Source organism: Aythya ferina, assembly GCF_964211825.1.
Source record: "Aythya ferina genome assembly, chromosome: 7".
In the NCBI taxonomy this organism is placed as follows: Eukaryota; Metazoa; Chordata; class Aves; order Anseriformes; family Anatidae; genus Aythya; species Aythya ferina.
This window is the reverse complement of record NC_140302.1, coordinates 2,692,736-2,705,703: the sequence shown is the minus strand read 5'-3', so window position 1 is coordinate 2,705,703 and position 12,968 is coordinate 2,692,736.

The window sequence follows — 12,968 nt, the reverse complement described above, 5'->3', positions numbered from 1 at the left end:
GAGCCGTTTGCTGGGGCCATGGGTTATTCCTGCTGTAAATCAGTTGTTGCAATGCAGCTGCCACGGGCTGCAGCACCATGCGCCCCATTGGCATTGCAGTAGGAGCCTCTGCACCCCTTTGGCCGCTGAGGAGGTACAGCAGCTTCGCACGCCAGCCGAGTGTGCCCGTGGGCTGCCTTCCTAGGGAAACCTCAGCCGCTGAGGATGTTTTCAGGCGGGGGGATGCCAGGCCTGTGTCCCCTTACCTTGGCTCCGAGAGCAGGCAGAAGTAGGCTGCATTGACACGACGGGTCAGAGCTGGACTCCAGCTTTTTGGTATGCAGGTAATCTTGTCCCTGCTGACACAGCTGAGATAACTTTAATACACTCACTTCTCGCTTAAAGCGAAGTTGGGCCTATGGCCGCTTTCCTTTTCTTTCTCCTGGATCCAGACCTACTGACTGAACGCAGAGGCTGTCTGCTCTTCTCACCAGCATGGCTTTTCCCCATGGGCATGGGGCAGGAAGCGTCACTCAATTTTAGAAGACCCTTAAATTGTATTGATTAACTGAAAAGTTTTTTATTAAGGACAAATGCTAATAATGTTACTTCACACAGTGCTGCAGCTCAAACTGGTTTTACTATGCTTTACTATGCCTTGGATAGATCAGTAATTTTTATTATTTTTAAGAAGAGTTCATTTGTACGTTTGATACACCACTATTTACTCAGGGTAGGTACAGTTACAAGTGTATACCTTCATTTCAGGTGCTTGCTCATATCATACAAGAGCTAGAGCAAGGCCATGGCTTCTCAGCTCCTCACCTTGTAAATGGGGACGATAGTGGTGGTTGTTTCCATCACACTTTTTGAGGTATTATTCCTTAGTGGTGCTAGATTTGGCACAACAATTTGATTCTTCGTGACCATGACCGAAATACTGCTGTCTACAGAGACTCTCCTGTACTGGGCGTGTGCAGCAGCTGTCTGACTGATGGCATAGTGGCAGGACTGTCATTGTCACTGCTGCTTTTTTCCCTGGAGACCCTGCAGTTAACAGGGTTTTGATGGAGCACAGCTGAATGCCAGTGCTCCCTGCTGCAGCGCTTGCCCAGCGTTTGGGAGCTTCAGCCCTCGTGGCCTGGGACGCCTTCATCACGTTGCTGTGTTCAGCTGATGCCATGGTCACCGCCTGGTGCTTGGTCACCTCCCAAAGGCACTGGTCATGCACACATTTCCTCAACAAGCCTGTGGTTTTTTACTTCCTTCAGCCAAAATAAATAAATAAAGGTGAATTTATTCTTTGAAAACGAGCAAGTGCTAACACAAAGCAGCCTGTGGCAGAGGGATGCCGTGTTGGTTAAGTGTAATGTGCCTGCTGTTACCACCGCTGCCTCCAAGCTGGGGCTGCTGCCATGCGCTCTTGCAACTCATGCTAAGCTGCCTCTGACCTCCTTCCCTGCCTCTCTTCAGATTTTAAAAGGGATACAGGGGTGGAGGAAAGCTTTTAAAGGGAAAAGAATTGAAGTTCTCCTCATTTCTACAGATATTAATTGAAGACAAATATTTTTAATGTGAGAACATGGCAGTTTCGGAACAATGGCTGTATGAGGAGTTGCGTGCAGCCCACAGAAACCCGATTAGGACGCTTTCAGAAAAGCTGACATTTTCACTGACTTATAACTTACTGAACAACTTTTTCAGCTTTTTGTAGTGACAATATCCAGAAATGAGCTTGGTTAGTCCCTGTACTATCTACATCAAATTAGATACAAGTTCTGGTTTTGATAAACAAAAGCCAAAGAGCACATCCAAGCAAACAAGCTTTTCCACACCCTCTGTCTCTGTCCCGGCCCAGCATCTCAAGGTGTGATGCTCATTTTGTGCTCTCTGGAACAGGACCACGGCTGACAAAGCCAGATTCCCTGCTGGCATTCCCATTCATGCGTTCTGTCAAACAGCATTTCCTTTGATTTTATCAAGACCTTCTTGACTGTGATCTTCAAAGCAATTAATTCAGTGTTCCATGATTGCAGCTGCTGAATAATTGTTTGTTAGAGTATTTTCTTTCCCAGGCAAGAGATGTAAAATAGTTGCTCCCCTCAATAAACAACTTGTCAAATGCGATTAGTTAATGGACCTGTAATCATGCACTAGCTTAAAGGTAAGGATTTGGTAAGTGCTATGTGAAAATGCATATTTAAATTAAAGCTATAGGAGAAGATTTTCCCATAGGAAATCTTGCTATCAATGCTGAAATAGACTATTTACCATTCCTAATGATTAACTATAGATCATTAATTAAAGAAAACAAGAGATTAGTCATCAAGCATTTCAAATTAAAGATGCATTGATTGTTTGAGTTACTTTTAGGTCGAGCTGGGAGATCAGGTTAGCTCACGGGTCCCGGTGCCTGAGCTGGCCAGCCCATGTAAACCAATATGCAGAAGTCAAAGCCTGCTAAAATTAAGGCCAAGATTTGCTGGCCAGTCTTAAACTCCAAGAGCCCCAAATTTGATCCTGTGTTGCTAGTCATCAGCCCGGTAACTCTCCATGTCATTCCTGGTAAGATGCATACTGAGAAGCAAGACAGCAAAACAGAGGACTCCAGCCCGATATTTCGTGGCAGAGAGGGAACCTCTTATTTTTGGCAAGCAACCGCTCAATTCTGAGCTAAATGCAGTTACAGTGAGTGTGCATTAAAGCTCAAAAAGCTAATTAATTGGCTTGTTCTCATCTCTCAATATGGAATTTATCTTTCTGTCAGTCCTTTAGAAGAAACCTCAAGCAAACCTACGGTGGCGTCTGCTGAAAACTGAAGCCCCATGATGAGGAATCTTGCAAAGTCTTTTTTTTTCCCCACCTCATTTGGGAAATGTACATTCAACCATATCATTTCTTAAAAGAGAGTTCCTTGCCAGAAAAAATAAAACACTTTTTTTTTTTTTTCTTTTTGGTTAAAAGCTGTATCTATTATAGAAATTCAACTCTCCATTTGGGAATTACAGGCAGTAATACAATAATAATAGTTGTTGGTTACCACACGCTAATTTCAAACTATTCGAGGCAGCTGCCTTCTGCTTTCTGTGCACTCTCGTAGCGTTAGACTCCGATATAAAGCAAAATTACCCGAAAGTGTCTGTCAGATTGGACTATTCTTTTAACATTATTTTGCCGGTTACTTACATTATGTAATAGCAACTGGGGGAACTTAATTACTAAGTCACATATGAAAAGTAAGACTTCAGCTTGCAACCTCCAAGTAATTAGCCACCTACCTACTAGTGGACAATGGGCAGTGAGGCACATCACGCTGGGCGAGGGAGATGCCAGGGCCACCTCACCAGTGACGCACACGCGCAGTCAGAGGCTGTGGGGATCACTGCTGCTGGTAGACCAAAGCGTCCTCTTTTTTGTTTGCTTTTTGGAGGCCAGGGGAGGCAAAGCTGTCACGAGCTCAGCAAGAGCTCGCCTCCCCAAGAGCTGCCGGGATGGGACGCAGCCACCTCCCCAGGGACATGGGTGTTTTGGTGGCCTCCTGGCACAGCTGGTGGCCCAGCTGTACCTGAGGGGAGGGAAGGTGCCAGCGGTGGGCATGTTAGCCACCGTTAGCCTCATTTCCTCAGGTCCCTGATGCTCAGCTACCCTCCACAGAGCCTCGAGTTCCTCTTTGCTCTCAGCCCACCTCAGTGCCTCCCTCTCTGTCAGCTGTGACATCTGAGGACACTGGTTACCTCAGGGAGTGTTGCAAGGTACTGAGCCTTTTAAAATCGTGCAGATTAGCCAAACCATCACATAATCGTATGCATAAATGCATAAAATCATATCATCATCTGATCACATACATAAAAATCCCAACTGCGGGACTCCAGCAGCTGCTGTTCGAAGAGGCAGGTGGCCAAATGTCACAAGGCTTGCAGTGACATCCCCAAAGCCAGCGCAACCAAGACCAGCACCAGGTCGCTCCCCCAGGTAGCTGTGCTGTTCAGGAGGGGTGTGAGCCAGGGTTTTCCTTGAAGGCCACTTGCTGAAGCAGGGGCCCCGATCACGCCTGTGCCTGCACGCTGCTTGCAGGCCCCGCTCGTGCTGGTTAGTATGCAGCTGGTGCGGTTCACCAGCCCTGCCAAACAGAGCGTTTTAATTCTCCCTCACTGGAGAGAGGAAACTTCTAAACAAGAGCATGGTTAATGAAAGAAAAAAAAGCAAACAAAATTAAAAGAGGAATAATAACAAACCTCAGTGAAAGTGAAATGATGTAGATTTATGAGGATTTCTATGAATTCCTCGCATTCATTCAGCCCAGGACTACACAAGTTGCAGCACACTGCATGCCTGTTAATGAAAGCCGCCGTGTTTGTGCATCCTCTGGCACCGCCTGCGTGCCGGGCGCTCGGTGCAGGAGGCCTGGGCACCAGGACGAGAAGCTCGGGACCACCGATCAGAGACAAAGCATGGAGCAGGGCACTGCAAGCATAGCTGTTTTCTCATGATTCTGCATGAAGAGCCCCTCTGGGCCTGCTGCAGGTGGTGGAAATGAGAGGACAGCTGCCCACCACGCAGGTAAGTTAGCTGTCTGCGTTTGTTTTAGCTGCACGTCGAGTGAGCCGTAGAGAAGTATGCCAGGGAAGCGAGGTCTCCTCCATGCACAGAGTTGCCTCTCATTTGCAAAGAAGCCAAACCAATGAAGCCTGCTCTGCTCAGACATTGATTTATCCAGCTTGAGTGGGGTAAGGAAAGAGAATTTCTACTGAGCCATGGCTTTGGTTGTGCCTTCATTTCACCTCCTGTGTGTCTAGCTACCTGCACGTAAACAGATTCAGAGTTTCGCTGGGCGAGCTGAATAGCTCACATTCAGCAGAGTTTGCTGCAGCCCAGAAGAGCTCTGTCAGGCTGTTGCTTTCCTCCTGCTCCCTTCACAGCGTTGATGCTGTTGGTCGGCAAAATGCTGTGCCAACACTCGGTCTTCCCATGCTCCCCCAGCAGTAAGCAGCCAAGCAGCACTACAGGTGCCCTCAGTTAAGCCCTGTTGGAGCACACCTGCTGCAGCCCGTCTGCTTTTTGGAGAGAGCCCAGTGGAGGACAAGTGCCCAGGTCAGCTGCGAGCTCTCATTAGCCCAGGCAGGAGCTTCTCTGGTTCATGCAGCTGGCTCGGAGCTGTGGAAGCACCTACAGGTGGTGCTGGCTGTACCGGAGGGCAGCGTGCTGCCACACTGAGCTGCAGCTGAAGAAAAGGGTTGTCATGGCTCTGCTGTGCCAGGGGACGATGCTCCTCCAGCGGCACTGAGCTCAGGAAGATGTCAAGGTCCTGGGGCAGCCTTGCCCTGCCAACCCTACCGCACAGAGAGGGCTTCCTGAGAGAAAAGGGAAGCCGTCAGAGCAGGGAAGATCAGGGAGCACGTATTCTTGGTGGATGGAAAGGTCGGCCACTGACCCCTCAAAAAAAAGAAGGGAGGAAGAGACTCCAGCTACAGAAGCAGCAGACAGTTCCCGTTGCTCTTGGCCATAAACTTCCCAGGAGTGTGTCTGTGTGGGGAAGTCGTGGACGTTACCAAGAACTCCTCACTGCCGGCGGAGCCAGGCCGAGTTATTTTCCATTGTTGAAGTATTTCACCACAATTTATTACTTTGACCTTGCTGTCTGTACTCTTGGTTTCCCCTCTCTTTCTCAGCACCCAGCAGCTTGCTGTGGCCGCTCTGCTTGCTAGTAGCTTTGGGGAAGCTGCTGCTCGTCCCATGTTGCTCTAGAGCTCAGGCACAGCTCCGCCAGCTTGCCCGAGTCACTGTGCAGTGAGGCAGCAAAGCAGCAGAGCACACAGCAGTGCCGTGCAATTAAACAAACACGTTGTTTTGGGAAAGAATAAGAGGCAATAAAAAATCAATCATGTATCCAAAGCCAGCTCCTTCAGACTGGGGAGTGGCTTGGAAGAGGAGAGCCAGCACAGCCCTGGCACAGCACAAGCCTTGGTAGCAGGAGGGCAGAGCAGGAGCGCGGCTCCTCCAGCTGGCACGGGGGAGCTGGAGAGGCTCCAAGTCACCTTGTTTCTTTATTTGAAGTATTCCGCGTGCAGCTGTAATTCCTTTGCATCCGATCCATATGGAGATGGAGCCCCATTCCAATAGCTTGCACCTCCTGCTGCCCTCCTCGGGATGTTTATTACGCGGCCTGAGAGGGGCCCATCCGAAAAGCTACAGCTGGACGGTGTTGGGAACCGCTGGTCTTTGTCTTGCCAGTTTCAGTCTTTTGATTCCCATATTTCCAGCAAAAAGCACCCCTGAAGCAAGCAGGACGGATAATCAATAGGTGCGATAGGCGAGCTATTTAGTGGACCTCCGCCTGAACTTGGATAAATCATTTGACCTCCTTCTGCCTCCATCAATCCTGATGTAAAAGTAGCTGAATGCTGGCGCTCAACGAGGAACAGCTGCTCCCCCCGAGCAGAGCTGCCCTGCCTCTGCTGCAAGTGGGGTGGGATAAACAAACAAACACACCTTCAAAGGAAGCCGGCGAAAAGCACAACAGAAAGCAGGGGAGTCGGCGTCTGCCTCCGCACGTGCTGGCAGTACGCGGGGGCTGGAAGCTGGAGGCATTTCATGCCACACTTTACATCACTGGAAACAAAAATCCCCTTCCCATTGGCATACATATAACGCCTTTTGGACTTAGTGCCCCTGCCTTCCCCTGCTTCAGGGCCAGTTTCTTTACCACTGCGGTTCAGACCCTTCTCTTTTGCCTTTTATAGCTCTTTCGTACGAGTTTGGAAAGGAGCAACACCAACAGCAGCCTTGTAAGAGATCTGGCTCGGCTCTGAAGCCTGTGCACACTGGTTTGGAGTTGGCTGATCTCACCGAGGTAGACTCATAGCCTAGTGGGTTATTGTCAGGCTTTATTTATTTCAAATTCATTTTACATCAGTTATTGGTTAGTATCTGGTTGCGTTGCAATACAGCTGCAGGTGGCAAAATGTAACCCACCATCTCCAGCCCTTGCTTTCGTATCGGACAGAGCTGTGGCTGAGTGAACCATCTGCTTTGCCTAATCCAAAACCCACCACAAAGGAAAAAAGCAACGTGCAGCACTTTTTCCATACACCCCTCTCTCCTTCTTCAGCAGGGAACAGGCCTTTACTGCGAGCTGAAGTCCTGAGACAAGAAGTTTGTAATGTAAGAGCAGGTGGGGGCTCAGCCCCAGCGTGATTCAGCAGCACGTGCCGGTTTCTGCTGGCGGGTGATACTTCTAGCAAGTATCAAGAGACAAAGTGTTTGACAGACACAAAGTCTTTACCTTCGGGTTTCCCTTTCTGCACAGGTGACCTCAATCCACGGCTGCTTGAGGCACGTGTTGCATTTGCATCCATCAGAACTACACCCAGATGGAGGTTTGCCCCTCTGCAGGTACCTTACTTGACTCAAAACACAAGAGATTTTTTTTTTTTTTTAATCTCTTTTAAGCTTTGTTTTGAGTAGTAAATGCTGCAGGATAAAAGAACAACGCACAAGCACAGTACCCAGTCCTAAATGAGCTCCTAGGGATGGCGATACCCAACATTTCCTTACGAAAATGATCGTCTCCAGTCTCCAGCTGAGACAACAGCTCGGGGAGCAGCCATGGCCAGCCTCTGCAAGGCACGGGGACACAGCTGAGAGCCTCAGCCTGGACGCTGCCTGCTGCAGGCTGCGGGCTGTCTGACTGCCACAGACAGCAGCCTCCACACACGGTGTGCGTGCACTTTTCTGCATTATTTCGTATTGCTCCCCCTTTCTTGCTTGAGACATTTAGCAAATGATTTTTCCCGTCATCCATCTGGCACGAGCCAAGGTGCAGGACCCCTTCCACACGTGCAGCAGCGGCACCGAGCACACGTACAGCCTCTCTATATGTTAGTGCTGTATATGAATCAATATTTTTCACTCCCTATCGATTTCTTTCTCCATCAGCAATTCAGCTCTCATCTAGCTACAGTTCCTCGAATGCCACAGGCAGCTGGGGGACGCGGCTGGGAGGGTGGCAGCGCCCTGGCAGCAAAGCCCAGCAGCTGCAGGACGAAGCCGAAACGCTGCAGCACTTGGCCATCCGAATTTTCTAAGCTTGGTTTCCTCAGGAAATGCTGCTTATGCAGTCACGGTGTGTTTCTGTGTGTGCCTGTGCATTTCAATCTGTCCATCAGTTTTCTTTCAAAGAAATTTTAAAACTAGCCATACCGAAATACCCTGGTAAACGATCCCAGCCCCGGGGGCAGGGGGGCAGCTGCTCAGAGGAAAGCACGTTCCCAAATGGGCATTAGGAAAATGGCCAGGCCGCCAGAGAGGGCAGACAGCTTGTACCCGCTGCGGGGAGAGGTGAAGTGCAAGAGCAGCCCTCACAGGCACCGGCGAGCCCAGGGGGATGTCCCCACAGCTCAGCTCGGGCTGGCGGTGAGGAGCTGGCTCCTTCTGAAGTGGCAGCACGCACCCGCCACCAGAAGCCACCACACAGCCCTGCTGCAGCCTGCCCGCCTTGTTCACAGCTCCACGAGCACGGAGAAAAGCCTTTCCCCACCAAACCCTCACTGTCTCACTGTTCCAGGTGAGCACTGAGAAAAAAACATCAACTTTCTGTTCTTCAAAGGAGTTTCCCAGCCGAAACAATGGGTTTGCAGACCCAGCAGAAAGCAATCCTCTGCTCTCCCTCATTAATTTTCTGGGGGAGCGGATGGGGAGGGGACGGAGGCCTGTCTGGGACGGGCTGGCAGTTGGGCTGGAGCTGTTTCAGGTTCGTGTTTTCCCGCATTACAAGAAATCAGAAGTGGCACAGATTTTTTGTACCTCTTTTGTAGGTCACCTTCAATAAAAATGTTAATAACACTTGCTATCTGTATATCTGAAATCTAATACGGTAACTCTGTAATTCACTGTCTTTATCGGCCTTCTTTAATGTATAATTTAATGCCTGTATAACTATTTTGTTTGGGTATGACTCTCAGAATTACGACTTTAAAAAAAAATCTGTATGCTAGTTAACTACTTTTTATGGAAAGTATTTCTTTCATGTTATTTTAAAACCGTGGAGCCTGGGGAAGGATTTTATGGACCACAGAACCTCGCAGGGTAGTTAATTTCTGTTTGAGCTGGTTTCTCTGCTATTTTAAAAAGTGCCATCAAGATCATCGTTATTTCTCTTGGTTGGGTGCCAGCTGACTGTTCTGCAGTTGCGACACAGCCCTGTGCTGTTAGCAAAGCGGGCAAATAGTAAACACGGGAGCTGAAAGCGGAGCTGGCGGCACGGGACAGGGAAGGGAAGAAGCCTTCACCCACTGGGATGAGCAGCCCTGTGCCTTAGTGGTGTGATGTTGGATCAGGGGACAGCGAAACATGGGGTTTCACGGAGGGCCTTGGGGAAATTTGACACTTTTCATGAGTGCCTGAGCTCAGGAGGCCCAAATAATTGCAAAACAGCCATGCAGTTAAAAAAAAATACAAAAAAAAAAAAAAAAACCACCAATTTTTCCCCATCACCATGTTCTGATGGACATGAACTGTTTCAGCCAAGAAACATAGGAAAATATATAATAATAAAGGCAACTCCTGTACCGTCTGCCCCTGGGTCCCACCCAGCTCTGTGGGGCCGCAGGAGCCCACGCCGTCCCGTGAAAGCTGCTTTCTTCCTGCAGGCAGCGACTGGGTCGCTGTCATGTGTGTGCTGCAGACTCAATGGAGCATGTGGGTCCTCGTTGTGTTTGTGTTAGATCTGAGTAAATGCTCTCAGCTTTAAAAGCAGTAATTGGGTGGTTAGATGAGCCCTAGGCAAGCTCAAGCTATGCACTAAATATTCTGCCTTTTGTTTCATAATGAATTATTTTGTGTATCTAAGCAAAGCATTTTTTTTTGGTCTTTTCTCTGCAGTTTGTTCCTAGCCTACTTGTGGGTGTGTGTTGAAATCTTTGCCTTTTGCTTACGAGGTCAAGTGCTTTAATCAGGAGCAAAAAATTCGCGTGCTTTAGTCCTAAATTCTCTGAGTGGCTGCCAAATATAATTAGAAACAAATGGCTTTATTCCCCATTTGAGAGCTCCACAGACACTGGAGGGGAGGGGGGGAGCTTTCTTCGCCCGGCTGTGTTTTGGGGAGCTTGCAAACACAAACACTGCCATGGAAAGACTTGGTAAGAGGGGAATGCTCTGCTCAGAGGTGTTGAGCTGGTGCAGCCCAGCCATCAGGGATCTGTGCGATGGCAGCGGGAGGCCATGGGGGCAAGGATAATTTATAAATTAAAAGCTCTGACTTCGTACTAAGCAACACCAGTTAGCACCACTCACTGCAGATATTCCCTTCATCTCGGCTGAAACACACCTGGACTGCCTGCAAATTCAGTTACAGCACACCTAGTTGTATCCTTGAACCATCCACAGCCTGATGAAAGCGCAGTAGTCTCACAGATGAGTATTTTGCACCTAGAGCAGTTTCCAGAAAATGCTTTCCCCTCTGCTAAGGGGCCTAAGTTTGATCTGTGGGTGCAACCATCCAAACCAAAGCTCACGAGCACCACGAGCTTCCTGCTCTGCAGGAAGCCTGGCAGGTATCAAGTGCTTACTGCAGTTTGTCATGGTGAGAAGTTTTTGCTCAAGCTTCACTCTGCAAAGCTTCTGATGTTGTTACATGTTAATTAAGTAATCCTTTCACCTGCCCACCCAACTCCCACCATGTTGTGTTTCCCTTGCCATGAGACACAGTCTGTTAGACCACCTGTAACGTTGTTTGCAACCTGTCCCCAAAGACTTATCTTGTAGCTGAGGGTTTCCCTTTGCCTTGGCCTTCTGCTCATCCCTTGGCAGCTGCTCCTTCCCTGTGGTGTTGACCGAGCTCAGCTCCTGCCATGGCGCCTGGCTCTGGCTGTCCTTGTGTGAGGAACAAGGTGCCCAGCCTTGGGGACACAGCCCGCAGCTCCTGAGCCACAAAATGGCCAACCCTAAATAGGCAGGGCCATTCTTCACCCCTCTGCTGCCTCCAAGTCTGAGGGGGTTTGCTGCATACACAGATATTTGGAAGGGACAACCTGGCTGCAGGTTTTAAACAGTAAACAGTTTGGGCGCCAAAATGGTGAGAGTGTCTCTTGCTGCCTCATGTAAGATGAAAATTTTTGCAGCAGCACCTCTGAGCATGCTGTCACCTCACAGCATTGTGTTACCTCACGGCATCACCTCACAGCACTGTGTTACCTCGTGGCATCACCTCACGACATTGTGTCACCTCATGGCGTCACCTCATGGCATTGTATCACCTCACAGCACTGTGTCACCTCATGGTGCCACCTCATGGCATTTTGTCACATTATGGCTTTGTCTCACAGCACTGTGTCGCCTCATGGCATCACCTCACAGTATTGTTACCTCATGGCATCACCTCATGGCATTGTATGACCTCACAGCACTGTGTTGCCTCATGGTGTCACCTCACGGCACTGTGTTACCTCACGACATCACCTCACGACATTGTGTCACCTCATGGCATCACCTCATGGCATTATGTCACCTCACGGCATTGTATCACCTCACAGCACTACCTCACAGCACTGTGTTGCCTCATGACATCACCTCACAGTCCTGTGTCACCTCATGGCATCACCTCATGGCATTGTGTCACCTCGTGGCCTCACCTCACAGCATTTTGTCACCTCATGGCATTGTCTCACAGCACTATGTCACCTCACAGCACTATGTCACCTCACAGCACTGTGTCACCTCACAGCATTGTGCCACCTCATAGTGTCACCTCATGGCATTGCGTTACCTCATGGCGTCACCTCATGGCATTGTATCACCTCACAGCACTACCTCACAGCCCTGTGTCACCTCATGGCCTCACCTCACAGCATTTTGTCACCTCATGGCATTGTCTCACAGCACTGTGTCACCTCACAGCACCGTGTTGCCTCATGGCATCACCTCACAGCATTGTTACCTCATGGCATCACCTCATGGCATTGTATCACCTCACGGCACTGTGTCGCCTCATGGCGTCACCTCACAGCACCGTTACCTCATGGCGTTACCTCCCAGCACTGTGTCACCTCCCAGCACGGCTCCACAGCCTGGCACAGCCCCGCAGCACCCTGTCCCCTCCCAGCCCCACCTCACGGCATGTCCTGGTGGCACAGGGTGGCCTGGGGCACCGCCACCCCCTCAGCCAGGGAGCCGCACTGAGGTTTGGGGACAGGCCCCGCCACCTACCTGCTCTGAGGGACATCCTGAGACGTCGCTGAGGGTTGATTTTATTTCCGCGGGTCAATCCCAGAGAGAAATGAGTGAAAATCGCAGGGTTTTGCCTCCCTTTTTGCCTCCGTTGGGGCCAGCCCCGCGCCCTGCTCTCAGCCCGGGCCGCCTCGCTGAGGGGGGGGGGGAGGACGAGGCGTCGCCGTGAGGTGGCCGCCGGTCACCAGGAGTCTGCCACGGGGTCTGCTGCTGATCACAGAAAAAAAAGCAGCTGTGGAGCAGCTCTGTCTCCTCAGGAGGAGGAGGAAGATTTTTTGTGTGGCAAATTCTCAAATGAAACATTTGTTTTTTTTGCCTGGGAGGACGTGACGGGGCCACTGCAGCCCCTGCCGCTGCCCCAGCAGGGCACGTCCCATCCCATGGCAGCTCCAGCTCATGCCTCAGGTAAGACACTAGATGGAGCATGTAACATTTTTAATACTTTTTTTTTTTTTTTTCCTTTCTTTTAAATAATCCTGTAAAGGACAAACTGAAAAAGCTAACTGAAAACACAGCTGAAGCCACCGCCAGCAGGCCTCGTGCCTTCTGGAGACAGCCCCTGCATGGGCAGCGGTGCAGGGAGAGTCCCTTGGCCTGCCCTGCTGCCCCCTGCGCTGCCCGGCCTTGCTGTGGCCAAACTTCAGCGGCCCCAGCCCCAGGTGCACATGAAGGGGACGTGCCATGTCCCCTGCGAGCCCCGCAGGTGATGCTAGCACCGACCTCTTCCTCAGCTCTGCCACCTGTGTGACTGGAGCTGCTGCCCTCTG